At 30.9% G+C, this 15,527-nt stretch overlaps 1 protein-coding gene across 14 annotated transcripts in view; it reads right to left on the bottom strand.

The window, feature by feature from the left end:
• The window catches only part of LOC142324704 (uncharacterized), a 106,246-nt gene extending 90,960 nt beyond the window's left edge, over positions 1-15,286 (bottom strand). For 7 of the 14 annotated variants that reach the window (XR_012756358.1, XR_012756357.1, XR_012756359.1 and 4 more), the window contains exon 1: positions 14,987-15,274. The gene's annotated coding sequence lies outside the window, so the exon portion shown is untranslated. Of the gene's footprint in view, positions 1-2,133; positions 2,251-6,239; positions 6,629-14,986 lie in introns of those variants that run through there. The other 7 variants (XR_012756361.1, XR_012756360.1, XM_075365625.1 and 4 more) reach the window with 7 other exon arrangements.
• Between the last annotated feature and the right edge of the window lie 241 nt (positions 15,287-15,527).

The raw sequence follows: 15,527 nt of genomic DNA on the forward strand, positions 1-15,527 counted from the left end.
TTTTCGCTAGGTAAAGATTCACATTTTTCATCATCTTTTACTCATCTACTAGTTATTAAATCGTAACAAATAAAGCTAATTAACCAACCCGTTAAATTAAATAGTAATCGATTCCTCGACTGTTCCATTTTTTCTGAATTTACATCCTCGGGCAGTTCCTTCGAAAAAATAAAGATTATAGGAAAGTAATTTGGAAGTCGTAAAATTTTTATGCATTTTACTAAAAATGTATTAAAGTTTCAAAATTAATGATCGTCTCCACAATTTTATGGGGCCTTGTGCGTATAATTTTTTTGGCATCTTATAAAATTATGTTTTATACGCTTTTTATTATTCTTATTATTTTGAATTTAAATACAAATTGTACTTAAATTGTATTATTTTTTTACTGTTATACTTATTCGAGATATGATTAGGCGTAAATGTGCGGTAAGGTTGAAAATTGGGCAGTGCCCGTGTGAAGTTAGGTACGGTAATTAATTGTACTAACTGCATCTTAAGTGAAAAATAATATTGCTGTCTCTTTTTCCCCATACCGAGCGTGGGAACGCACGCGCAGGTTAGGAGTATTTCAGACCGTTTTTATTGAAGAGAAATGCGGTTGTGTAAGCCTCGACATTTGTTATCTTACTCGATCTCTTAGAAGAGGTCGGGTTAAATATAAACGGTTTGAATATTTAATATTTCCTTTTTTAAATATGAATGGAGCCGACCGGATTGAGATTCAGGCGACTTCGATTGTTATTTAGTATTTTTGTTTTAATTTACAGGCTCATTGCTCAAACTTAAAATTTTTTTTTTTTTTTTTTTTTTTTTTTTTTTTTTTTTTTTTAATGACAGCGAGGTAGATAAATAATTTGTACGTAAAAAATTAACGGAATCCGCATCCAGAATCTTTCGGATCTAAGTCGGTTATGTGACACATTTAGTCTGATAAATTAAAATGAATTGTTTTTTTTTCGCCGACCAGAACGGTAGTAGTAAAAAAATATGTCCTGTTGCCGTTGTAACGCGTATTATGTGTTGACTGTTTGTTAAGCATATCAATTGACCTGACAGTTCTGATGCGGTAAATTTTCTATAAAAAATACTGTTCCCGTACATTTTTTGGGTCAATAAAATCAAAAGAATGGATCCGTGATGTACAGAAAATATTTTGTTAATTTTTAAGTCTGTCACGTAATTAAAGAATTGAGGGCGCGCGCGCGCGCACACACACAATATTTTTATTTAACTCTTCCTCGTATATATTGTTAAAACAGTGAGGGTGACGTTTCACCTGAATTCCGTTCTTTTTGTACAATAAATAATTCTGTTTTCGATTTCCGGTTAGGCTTGGCATATCTTAAATTATTATCAAAATTCATAACGTGAAAAAAGAAAAAAACATAATACAAAAAAAAAATGCGTGAATAGTAAGGGACATTTGCCGGTCTCCGTGGCGCGAGAGGTAGCGTCTCGGCCTTTTATCCGGAGGTCCCGGGTTCGAATTCCGGTCAGCGTGGCATTTTCACGCGCTACAAAATTGCCGTTTCATCTCATCCTGTGATGCAATACATAACAGTTGGCCCTGAGGAAAAGAAAAAAATTGTAGATACCTTTGTATGTTGTCAATACGAGTGAAATAAATTAATAAAAAAAAGAACAGATTATAAATATTAGTTTAATTTAGTGTGACCTTAGATATAATCGAGTTAATTACAAGTTTTACATATTCATTTTTTTACCCTTTAATGTACTATTTCATTTTAAAAATAAGTTTGTAACATTTTATCGTATAAAAAACACGTCGATATAGTTGGTAGCATGTTGGCTTTCTAAATCTACCGGTCTAGGGTTTGATTCTGGGCAAAAATTTGCTTTTGTTTAATATGTCAATGTCATCTACCGTAGGTATTACAAGGTCGAATTGTAAATAAAACTGGAAAAATTTTATCTGTTATTATGTAATATTAGAATCTTTTTTTTTTAATTCTAAAAAAAAAATTATAAATATTACGGGAGATTAATTATTATTTTAAATAAAATGTAGTAAATATAAAATAATCGACAAATCTTGATTTAATTTAATTATATCGAACGTCTATATAAGAAATAGAGATTATTAATATATTGCTGGACAGCAACACACACACATATACACCATATACTCAAGTTTACAGTTGTATTTGAATTGTATCGCGTGATCATTACTGTCCGACGGTAGCCAATCAGAACGAAGGAAGCCACCTGTGTTTTGTTCATTCCCCCCCCCCCTTACCCGTCTCACCATCGACGCATTGTCACAGTGATAGTTGTCAGTTGTCTTTACTTGTTACGTCATCCCAAAAAAATTAAATAAAAAAAGAATTACCTCTAATATTCGTCTTAGCTAAAGTCCTCTGTTGGCGTATAAACTAAACAATTTTATAAATTATCTTATTATTTTATCATTGATCATTGACTATTTTTTTTTTTTTTTTTGTTACTATAAGAAATTTATTTTATTACATTTATTTATCATTGCAAGATTTCGCACGCACACACACGCGGCGCGCAAATGAAATCTGTTACTCCATAATTACAATTTTTGCTTTTTAATTTTTATTAAAATACCAGCAGACCCGGCAATGCTTCGCTATTGCTATATATATATATATATATATATATATATATATATATATATATATATATATATATATAGAGAGAGAGAGAGAGAGAGAGAGAGAGAGAGTTTAAATGAACACAATTGAAAATTTGATAAAAAAAAAAAATCTGAACTTCACAAATTTTACCTTTCACTTATTCTCCTTCCCCTTTTCCCTTTCCAACTTCTCCCTTTCGCTCACCCAGTTTCCTTTTTAGCCTTTCCCATTTTCCCCTCTTCTCTTTCCACCTTTTCCCCGTTTTTCATTTCCCCTTTTCACGCGCGTAAATCGGTCCATTAGTTTTTTGGTCTTTAGCGGACACACATACGAACAAGCCATTTATATATATATATATATATATATATATATATATATATATATATAGAGAATAAAAAAGTTTATTTGTATATTTGTTTGTTTCGTAAATATGTCGACACCGAACCCACCCGCTAGGTGGGGTCAAAACACAACATAACAAACAAAAAACATAAGAAACAATCAATTTTACCCCTTATATAACGCCTTAAAAATTTCAGTATGACTTATTTCACAGGGGAACTGAAATCCGAGCGAAATCTTCGCTAGCCGTAACTTTACAAACAAGCGTTTTCGGACATATGTTTGTAGGTGAACTTTTTCCTTTATTTCAAGATCTAGAATCGGTTCCCAAATTATTTCCCTTTCCTCCTAAATCATCCTGTATTTACGATAAATAAAATAGAACTGATAGTTACCGTTTATTTAATGTTCCATTTCGGACAAACCTCAAATCATGTGACTTTTTATTAATACAAAAGTGCACGTTAAAACAATCGCACGCGCGAGAATAGAAATTTGATATCGCATATCACTAAATATTTAAAATTAAATAAGTAAAACGAATGAAAAATGCAACAACGGGAAAATAACTTCTCCCCCTGTTACACTGAAAGTCGTGGGTTGAATTCCCGCCTAGTTATGGTAAATGTATAACAAAACAATCAAAACGTAATTATAGCTGAACCGACTTAAAAGTGAAAAATAAAATTAATTATTACTCTATTTCCGTAGCTGAGCGGTAGCGTCTCGGCCTTTCGTTCAGAGTACCGGGTTCTAATCCCGGCCAGATACAACAATAACAATTTCCGAAAAAACTTATAAGATGATCATTAGAGAGAATTTATCTTAAAAAATAAAAAAAACGTAAAAAGTGATCCATTTTGTTAATAAATAAATAATTCAAAATGCATAAAAAAATAGTTTCTTAATTCACGTTTTAATTTTAGTTCATTTTTACTTTCTTGTACGAAGTAAGAAAGTATTGTGATCGCGAAAAATTTCGATATTCAAATTTCAACTGAAATATCCATTTTGACCATCCCTGAATCCAATTTGACTACTTTGGGCGTGACGTCTGTACGTACGTATGTACTTAAGTACTTGGCATAAGTCAAAAAAGATTAGCCGTAGGACGTTAAAATTTTGTGTTTAGGACTGTTGTAACATCTCGTTGTGCACCTCCCCTTTTGATTGCAATCCACTGTACCAAAAGTGTCCAAAAAAGACCAAAATCTAGTTTCTAACTGCAGTAATAAGCCCACATTGAAAGGATTTCAACGATATATCGTAAATGGTATTTATTTTCATTTGTTCCAGTTATAGCCAAATAAAATTTTAATTAATGAAATATTTGAAAGGGGAAAGCATATCCGTTCAAATCCCCTTTTTCATCTACATTTTAAAATTTTTTTTTTTAATTTAAATATATTGATTTATTAATAATTATTAACCTTTCATTATAAAAAAAAATACGATGAATAATAATTCAATAACAAACAAAAAAAAAAAGAAAAAATATCTACAATTACTAATCACATAAAATTTTACGTATTTACATTTAAAAAAAAGTGTAAGTGTAATTTAATAGGCGTACAAAAAATCATGTGTTGTCAACATCAGATTCTATGTAGTTAAAAATAAATAATATTTTTACATTAATCATAAATTTTTAATTATTATTTTTGTAATCATTTAATGGTATTAAATTGTAAATTTATTACAATTTTTATACTCGTTCATTAAAACAAGATTAATTTTATCTTGTGGTTTATGTTCAGCCCAAATAAAAAAATTGGTTATTAATGTTTAAAGAGCATTATTATTTAAAATTTCCTTTTAATTTCATGGAACAAGGATTATTTTTTTTGCACTGTGAGTATGAGTGCGTGTTTGTGTGTATGTAATATATATATGAAATAAGAGAAATACATTTATCTGACAAATATTCGCTCCAGTGAATTTTATACGTGTTTATTCTCTCAAAGAATCGGACTTATAAAACATATAACAGTATGAACGCATCAGGAACGAATGGTAACATAACACGCGCGCGCACACACACACACACACACACACACACACACATATATATACATATAACCAAACAAACTGTTTGGTTTACTTGTGTTTCCCGTCACGATCTTCAGTAGTTTTTAATGGGCGTTCATTATGAATGACTTACATCATGTTTTTATATGTGTGTGTATTTATATATATATATATATAACAAGTATTATTGAAATCTGATACCAACTGACTGAAATGTGCTGAGGCTCCATCGTGGTGAAACCACATATTTCCTCTTAATTGGAGAGTTTAAAAAAAAATATGATAATTTTCTCCATTTAAACGATTTGTTAGAATGAAAGAAATTTAAATCCAAAGTATATGCACATTAGAATATTTTACACGTGATTAAAAATCTGTTAAGAGAATTTGTAAACAAATTATTTTGAATACTGTGTACTTACAAGTATATAATTTGTGTAAACTTCTTTTTTAAATTACTGTATAAAAACTCATATTGGATAGCCCACAGATCTGATTAACTCACCACAAATCAGTTGTTTACTAGCTGATTCTCAAAGTCAAAGGTTATGAGATTCAAAGCCTAGTAAAAGTTAGCTACTTTTATATGAAATTGAGTACTAGACAGTATATGCCAGAATACTTTACGGTTGAAATTCAATTAACCACAGGTCTCGGGAATTGTCAGCCTAAGTCACCTCATTTACATATCATACGTATCATTGGGTCATGGAGGGTTGCTTATTATTTACTCGTTGAACATATTGTAATGTACACTTTAAGAGAAAGAGTAAATTATACATTAGAATATATTTAAGAATTGCATTATAATAGGAAATGTACGTTACATAGACTATATTTATACTTAAGGTGTAAGTTAAGAAAATATTAAAAGCTTAGTACAAGATTTTTTTTAAAATGAGCAGTTACACTAAAATATTTTACAAATATTACAAATATAACTAAGATAAAATGTGGATGATAGTATAGAAAAAGTTATTTTATGTATTAATATTTAGTTGTAAGAAACATTTCATCTAGTATTACTAATTGTAATCAACATGTGGATAAATAAAGGTTATTTATATATAACACACACACACACACACACACGCGCGCGCGCGCGCGCGCACACACACACACACACACACGCACACACACACAATATATATATATATATATATATATATATATATATATATATATATAAACTAGGTAATTTGCTGCATTGAACTTTTGTCAAAACCCAATTGATTTTGTACTTACCTTACATACAAGTTTGGTTTTAATTATTAGTTTTAATCACAAATTAATAGTAATACTACTCTTAAACATATTCCTGAATACCTGAATAATATTTCACATTATAATAAATATAATAATACCAATTTATAATGTTTCAAACGAAAGCAAGATTTAATAAAACGTACAGTAATGTTTTGACAGACCAACAAGCGTTTAGGAAGGTTAAATTCTTCAAACCGGCGTTCGTTAATTTCCGCGTACATTCGTTCAAGCCCGAAGCTGTCTACATACATCTGTTTTTACATCATGTGTTTAACTCTGGGTCGGTTACTCGAGATATATTTACCGACTGACTACCTTTTTATAAAATAACATTATAAAACGGATTTTTTTTAAGATTTATGCATTACTATCACAGATAAAATTTCTTTCTTTTTTATTTTTATTTATTTAAATTACTTATTTTTTTATTTCATGAATTAATTTACTACGACGATTTATAGAGAAGCTTATGTATAGGAATATGGAAATGGATTTTAGTAGCGTATAAAAAATGCCATGCCTGACGGGAATTCGAACCCGGGATCTCCGGATAAAAAACTGAGATGCTACCACTCCACCACGGAAATCGACGGGTAAATATATATTTTTAAATTATATAAATAATTAAAATATTATTATTATTATTATTACTTCGTTTAATTTTATGTATTTGTTTGAAACATTATGACGCGTAAATTTTATTTACTTTTTTAGGGTTACTATTATAACATAGATAACTTTCATTTAGATAACTAAATGAGAAATCTTTTACTTGATGCGTACAGAAACTAAAAAAAAAAATTAAACGAAAAAATAATTATTTCTAAAATTACTCTTTGCAAAGTAGTCCTATATCAGCGTTTGACCGATACATTATTATTATTTATCATATTTATAATTGTCTATTGAACAATTTTTTTATTTATTAAAACATTTCTTACTATAAAAAAATATTTTATTACTTTTATCCATCATTAAACATATCGTTTTAAACGTAATTCTAAATGGAGTGCATTTATACACATTATTTCTTTTAAATTACTTTTTTCTTATGATAATTAAAAATCATACAATGGCTGTCATCGATACCGCCTCTAGAATAAAACCTCTCAACAAGACGAAAATTTTCTCGAATTTTTAAGTGATAAAAATTCTTCATCAAGACCATATTTATCAAAGATTTTGTCGTGTAATATGAGATGTAAAATTTTGCAATTATCATATCATAATCGTTTGCCGACCTACATTTAAAATTGTTCAATATTTAAGCGTTTTGACCGTCCATGTCTCTGTGACATAACAGCACTGAAAACCAAGAAGTTCGCATTCGACGGTAACGGTTCGAGATAATGACCGCATAAGTGTTTTCATCCTTAGGAAAATCGCTCGAGATTGTTCGGTTCAAATTTTAATTTCTGCCAAAGATTCCCGGTTTATTAACACATATGTTGTTGCAGTTAAGATATACAAATTTAGCAAATGTTTTCACGAGTATACATCTTTATCATTCTATCGCCCCGAATATCACTTCGCTTACTGACCGTTTAATTAAGTTTGAATAAAAGTTTTCTTTTTCCTGTTTAGCCTCCGGTAACTATCGTTTAGATAATTCTTCAGAGGATGATATGTATGAGTGTAAATGAAGTGTAGTCGTGTACATTCTCAGTTCGACCGTTCCTGAGATGTGTGGTTAATTGAAACCCAACCGCCAAAGAACACCGGTATCCACGATCTAGTATTCAAATCCGTGTAAAAATAGCTGGCTTTACTAGGACTTGAACGCTGGAACTCTGGACTTCCACAAATCAGCTGATTTGGGAAGACGCGTTCACCACTAGACCAACCCGGTGGGTCAATTAAGTTTGAAATTTGTTACACGTAACGATATTATAATTAGTACCAAGGAATCTTTACCGGAGTTACCGTTAATTATATCATCAGCAAAGATTATAAAAGATTGTAAAGAAGAAAAAGAAAAGATTATATTATACGTAGTCGATTATAATCGTTAAATATTTTTCCTTCAGCGACCTCAATCAGCCCCTTAATAAATATCTCATTAGAATAGTTTTAATGTTAACTTCATTCTATTATGACAGATTTTTCGTTTGCTGCTACTTTACGTCGTATCAATTAAATAACAACCCTTGTGAAAATGAAAACGAGCTTGCTATTTATTCGATTTAAAAAGGCTATAAGTTAAATAAATAAAAGATAACGGTTAAAAGAGATATTTAAACTGAATTTTTGGATTGTTCTACGTACAGCTATGGAAAATAAAAATTATTAGTTTCGATTTACATTACAATATATTTAGTAAAAGATTAAGATTTTTTTTTTGTTTGTGTATTAAAAAGCTTTCATCCTGAGAGAAAAAATTTCAACAAATTTATTTTTCTTATTTAAGGACAGATGGAAATACGTTTAATATTACAACTTGTTTTAATGTGTTTATATATCTATTTATCGGATATATTCTCGTAACTTGATCCGAAAAATGAAGTATTATTTTTAATGAAATACTAATATTAAGAAAAAAAGGCTTTATAGTTTAACATGGAAACAAAATTTTTCATCGACGTACTGAAACTAAACTATTTTTTTAATTTTTTTTTCAGTTTATATATTCAGAAGCCGATTTTTTCTAAATGATTTGTCGGTATTCTATTTTTTAAATCGTACATAAGTAGATATTTTATAAGTATTTTTATAAAAGAATAATTTGTTTGTAGAGTTATAAACGTTAGCTGCAGAAAAAGAAGTGGCATCTGGACTTCGCCCTGGAAAAGCCTTGTGTAATCTTTGCCGTAGATCAGTACCCTATGCCGGTGCGACGACTAGTAATCTATCTCGTCATATTAAAGTTAAACGCCCGGGAATTGATATTTCAAGACAAAAAAATCCTTGTACTTCTGATTATCGTATTTCAGAAACGCATTACGATTTAAATCTTACGTCTATTACGATTTATTTTTTAAGAAAATATTCATAAATAATGAATATAATATCCTTATACTTTTTTTTTAAATATAAAAACTTAATAATACGGCTCAAATTTTGCGTGTCTGGATTTTTGAAAATCTTTGTGTTTTATGACCAGCGGCGGCTCGCGTACAGGCACTGTGGACTCCAGCACCACCTGTTTTCGCTTAATATTATCGATAACATTTAATATAACGAGTCCTTTTTTCTTAAATTCTTTCTTTATACTTGTACAATATATAATAATCCTTAAGCTTAATGTCAGTAGCCATCCCCCAGTTTATGAAAAAGATACGAAAATCTTTGTACGGAATTGTGCGCTTCACAGTTCCAGCGGCGTTGTGTTTAGCTGTTGTGCGCATGAGCACATAGGAAACTGCCAGGAAGAGAAAGCACTGTCGCTCCCGCAGAGCCCACCCTGGCGTGCCGGCGGAAGATAGTTTTTTTTACGCCACGTGTTTACGGAAACTTCCTTTTTCGTTCGCTTCTCTAATTCGATCATCTGCGGAAGGAATACGAAAGTGTTTATTTGTCTTTTCAGTAGCGATCAGAAGACTGCTGAAAGCAAGGACTCTTTGATCGCCAAATCAGAAAAGCTAAAGAGAAGGTAATTAGTAGAAATTGAAATTAACCGCCGTTGGAGTATAGTGTTTTTAAGCGGACATTTTATCGCCTTATATTACTAAAAAAATATTATCTGTTGACATTTTATTATTTATTCGATTAAACCGAATAGGCCTTTTAAGCGTAATATGCTTAGAAACGGTGTGCCGTATTCTTGAATCTAATAAAGTGTAGAATTAGATTATTATCCTGCTTTCTGCTATCGATTCATTCTTGTTTTCGGTTCTTTTATTTTACAGAAAACTTTAACCGCGGCCTTGAAAAGGCTAAGAAAATCAACCTCGTTAAATTTAGCTACGAACCGGTACCGTTCGTGTCTGTTTCTAACCAAACGACACGATTTCAGCGATGAAGAATTCCAGAAACCGGGTATCTCTCGATCGGATGGACCGATTTGGATGAAATCGGCACGATGATTTTTTGTACGTGACGGCGATTAATTTGTCACGATAGGTGTAGCAGGCAAGGAGATATGGACTTAAGGGTCCTGTATCTCAAAATTTTATTCAAAGGGCAGAAATGTTTCCCAGCGAACATATTTTCCGGTATTATTCAATCCCCTATAAAGGGATAAAAATATCCTTTTTTCGGTTTCTCGCGCGGTTGGCGAAAGGACCTGTTGGTCTGCCTAAATTATATTTGAACTTTATTTCGACGAAATAGACTTTTCCGTTATCGGTCTAGAAATGTTAATCGCTGAAATTACTTAATTTTTCATATTTACTTATAATTCTAACGTTACATATTTGTTAAACTGTTTACGCCGTATCAAAACAGTACATACTGAGAATATTATTAAGCGACGTCAGGAACTGGGTGGAGAGAAAGCACGGGAACACAGGCTACGAATTTACCCGGCTCCTGTCTGGACATAGATGTTTTCGGGAGTCGTCGCTCCTCGATCACCCCCTGGGGACGCCTTCCGGTCATACGGATTCGGATAGTAGAGTGCCTGTGTGATCATGCAGGGACTGTACATATCATATGGCTTAGATCCGGGCCCTGCAGGATAGAGGGGCAGGTTTTTTTTAGCGGGGGAGAACCCCGCACTGCCATCAGTGCTGGCCTGACGGCGGCTGGCAGAGATTTTTCCTCCCCCTACGGAAAGAGAAAAAAAAAATGAATATTATTAAAAATACTGGTATCAACATTTTATTTTTATTAAATTTCAACTCTACCCGTATTCTATTTTCCCATTTTTGACAGCTGTTTTTAAACGCTGTACAGAGAAGTGAATACAGTATAAAAAATTAATGAAACATAGTAAAATCCAATATAAGTTACGTAAATTAGCGAGCGATTTAATAAATAAACCTCGAAAATGAGAAAACTATTTCACAAGAACAAAATTTTTTTTTACATTTGATAAATATAAAAAGCATACAAATGCTGCATAATAAATATGTACAACTTTATCCCGGTTTCAAAAATCGCCACAATAAACACTTAAATTACTTATATACGCTATTACTATCTCGTATCAGACATATATATATATAGGTTATTTACGTTAAAAATGTACATTTATTCCTACTGTGGAATTTTTAATCCCCATAATAATACTAGAAAGGCAACACGACATTTTTAAGAAATTATACGCATAATAACTTTTAAGATACGAGTAATACATAATTTCTTATCTTTTACCGTATTTTACGATAATATATTCGGTTAACTTTTTTTTTCAAAATTTTTGGAACTCTGCTTCAGATCGTGCTTAAAACATAATTAACGTTTCCTTAATTATTCCGTTATATTCAATAAACGGATGTAGAAAGTTTAAACATTTTAAAAGATTTATTACGTTTTTTAACGGGATTTAAAAAACATTCGGTAGAATAAATCCAAAATACATCCGTAGATGGATGAACTCATTCCAATCAGGAAAAGGAAAGGTGGATATCGTTTTGATAATAACCGTAAATTAAAAGAAGTAGTCCATCTTTGAGTTAATGGAGTTTTTATTTCTGTAAACTACAGGTACGTAAAACTGATAGGCGACGGTCGTAAACGTATCAAACAAATATCACACCTTTATAAAACAATGCAAGCAAAACCGACATCAAAATCCGTTCAGCACGCAACACCCGGTCGGTTTACCGAAAACGATTTGGATGGATTTCAATTAAACAACAGATTTTTCTTTGAAATTACAAACGGTAACGTATTCCTTATAAAATTATAATCATTTCCGTCTTCATTTTCTCAATTTATCCACCATCCTGTCATATTACTAACGTTTTCATCGGTTTATTATCGTCTGCGAGTAAAGAGTAATTTTATTTGCAATTATTTCTAAATTCGGAAAAAAAAATTAGGTTAGAATTACGAACAAAATTAATATGATAGCTGCCGTAATTACAATGAAGTTAAAGTTAAAATAGAAAGTAATTGTAATGTTTACAAGCCGTAATTTTAACGATAAATATTGTTCGAGCTGGTTGTAAGTAATAGTTTAGATGAAAAATTAGATATTATTTGTAAATTACCCGTCAAGATTGCGATTATTATTTTAAGATAGGTAAATCGGATTCATATTTTAAGTTTTTTTGTTATTTTTGCGTAATAAAATAAATTGTATATCCATTGAAATGTTATTTTTTGAAAAATGCTTAGTAAATTTTTGGAAGGCGTAATTTGTTTTTATCTATTTCAAGAAAAATTGCCCGTAATAACGAATAAATTTGAGCGGTGCAAAAAAGTAGATTTCTTTGCTTGCGAATTCCGAGTTTTTATAAAATGTTTATAGCGCCTTAGAAATTAAAGAAATCTGCATATCAAACGGAAATATTTATAAAACAATCGAACTTTATGTTTCAACCTGGCTCGGTTCTTTTAATCTTGGAGGTGGCAGTACATCGTATCTCGTTAAATTTATTATTTTTATTTACGTTTTTTTAGTAAATTAACCGGAGGCAGGGGCAATTTTTTTTTTTTTTTTTACCTTCCTTCACCCCTTTTGAAAAATCGAAGTCTGTTGTTATTTATTCGCGTGAAAATTACACACATCAGAGAGAGAACCAATAGATTTACCGCTGAAAGAAAAATCTGAAAAATTATAAATACGGATTCTATTATTTATTATAAAAAAATGTTACGCGCTTTTTAAGTGTGTTAACATTTTCCGTTGAAAATACATTTTTTTTAAATAATAATAAACGTTCTTCTGGTAGCGAGTGATCTTTATTTAAATATTCTACATTACATTACACAATTAAAAATTACTAAAATTACAAGCGATAACAAAATTCTAATAGATATTTCACTAGTAATATTTTTTTTTTTCTTTTTAACAGGTGACAAATTAATTTGATCTAAATCTAATGTTTGTAAACTTATATAAAATTCTGTGCGTCGAGACTAATCAAAACTTAGTTCATTATATAATTTTGGATGCCCGCGACTTTTATCGCATACTGTGGGTTATTTATTTATATAATTTTACCGTTATTAGGATCGATAAGATATATTCCTTAAAGTGTTTTAGTTATTTTTTACTTATAATTTACAACTTTTATTTTTACGTAAAAGGAAGTATTGTAATCGCGAATAATTTCGGTTTTCAGATTTCAACGGAAATATCCATTTTCACTTGTTTTTGCGTGACGTCTGTACATATGTATGTGCGTACGTAATTACCTCGCGTAGCTCAAAAACGATTAGCCGTAGAATGTTGGAATTTTGGATTTAAAACTGTTGTAAAACATCTAGTTGTGCACCTCCCCTTTTGATTACAATCGGATGAACCAAAAGCGTCCAAAAAAAAGCCAATATTTAAAAAAATTGGATTTTGGACTTTTTCTTAACTGCAGCTCTGATCGAGAGGTTTTCTACGATATATCGTAAGCGGTACTTGTTTTCATCGGTTCCAGAGTTATAGCCCCCAATAAAATTTTAATTAATGAAAGAAAGCGACCCCACGCACTCGTGGGTAAGATTACCCTTTGCGGGCCCAGTTAAGGGTTACATTAAAAAGTTGATTATATATTTAATAATGTGTACATCACGCGAATTTATTTTATTTGTTTTTCCGATTTACATTTAAATTACGGGTTCGTTTATTAACTTCATGTAGTTTTTAACACTTAAGTAATTAACCGTTTAAAACAATATCTTTTTCACGTGTAAAGAAGGATATATTTTAGGTAAGAGGGCCGTATTAGAACCACGTGTTTTCGCGTCCCTCAGTTTTCTGTTTTTATTAAATATTTATTAATTAAATATTTACTCGATTAGTATTAGGACATAGAGTATATTTCTGTGAACATTTTCAAGTGATTTGATCAATTTTAGGACGATTCTGTGATTTATTGTAGAATTTTACGGTTTTTAATTTTAATATTAATTTTTAATAGCCATTTAAATGTTTATAATAAATGACGTATAGCTACTTCGATGACGCCATCTTTCTCGTTAAGTGTGTGTGTGTGTGTGTGTGTGTGTGTGCTGCCAGGCCAGCTGCGCTTCCCTACTCTGTTGCTATTGGTGCAGAGGGGACACGTGATGCGCCATGCTGCTCTGCGCATCTCAGTCACTGCTATGTAGTTAGTGCAAGAATTATATAAAAATAAAAAACCTAGACTTTAACGTAATATCTGTTAGAATTACTACTATTCCAGGAATACGCTTGCATATGCTAAATACAAACTCCTCCTTCACCCAAAAATACCCGGGAGCTGCTGATTACAATACAATACATAAATACGAACCTTATAAAAATTTAATTCGCTAACGTCTAAAAATCTGGATTCCTGCAACTCTTTCTTGCGTACAGTAGTGGGTTATTTCTATATAAAATTTTACTATTATTGGGGTCGATGAGATACGTTCCTATTCCTTAAAGTCTTTTCGTTATCGTTTCCTGATGGTCTGATCGGGTAGCGGTTACGTAAGATAAAAGAAAAACATAATAAATCGCATAAACGCTATTTAAAGTTTGTTAAATTTATAATTATATACCAGAATCGCAAGAAGAGTTTACGCGTCAACTATAATAAAGGAAAACAATACGGTAAATAACATTTACGCTACAAGAACAGAAGACTAAACAGAAAATATTACAGTCTGCATCGAATACACATTACATTCGCAAATACAAAAATAATAAAATCTAATTTTACCTTTTTTTTATTATATTCCGGCAATCCAGAAACAGCCGCGAACCGTAAGTAAGAATTAAATAAAATATTTATATAACGTAAATCTTGTAAAGAGCTTAGCGCGATGATTTATCGATAACAAAAGATTTACACTCCACAACCGATGTTTATGTACTCGCCTCACGAACAGAAATGTTCGATAGATTGGTAACATCGTCTTCCCCACCAATTATTACTATTAATAATAGTCTTGCGTGTGTAATTCGTTGGTAAGTTCACATTTGTTGACAAATTCTAGCCGGTATTGCGAAATCGACAAAACTGCTGGCGACGTTGCTGTCTGCGACCTTGACCACATACCTAATAATTTTTATTTTTTCCTTTTGCGGCACACTTGACAAAAAATACTGCATCTCTGTTATATCCGTTTAATTAAATTTTCATTAACATCTAAAGAAACATATTTACAATTCTTATTTGTATCGCTAGATTAAATAATAAAATCTTCACAATTTATTTCTCGATCGATATTATTTCAAATGAACATAAATATTTTCATTAC

This window comes from Lycorma delicatula, chromosome 5 (assembly GCF_047948215.1).
Source record: "Lycorma delicatula isolate Av1 chromosome 5, ASM4794821v1, whole genome shotgun sequence".
NCBI lineage: Eukaryota > Metazoa > Arthropoda > Insecta > Hemiptera > Fulgoridae > Lycorma > Lycorma delicatula.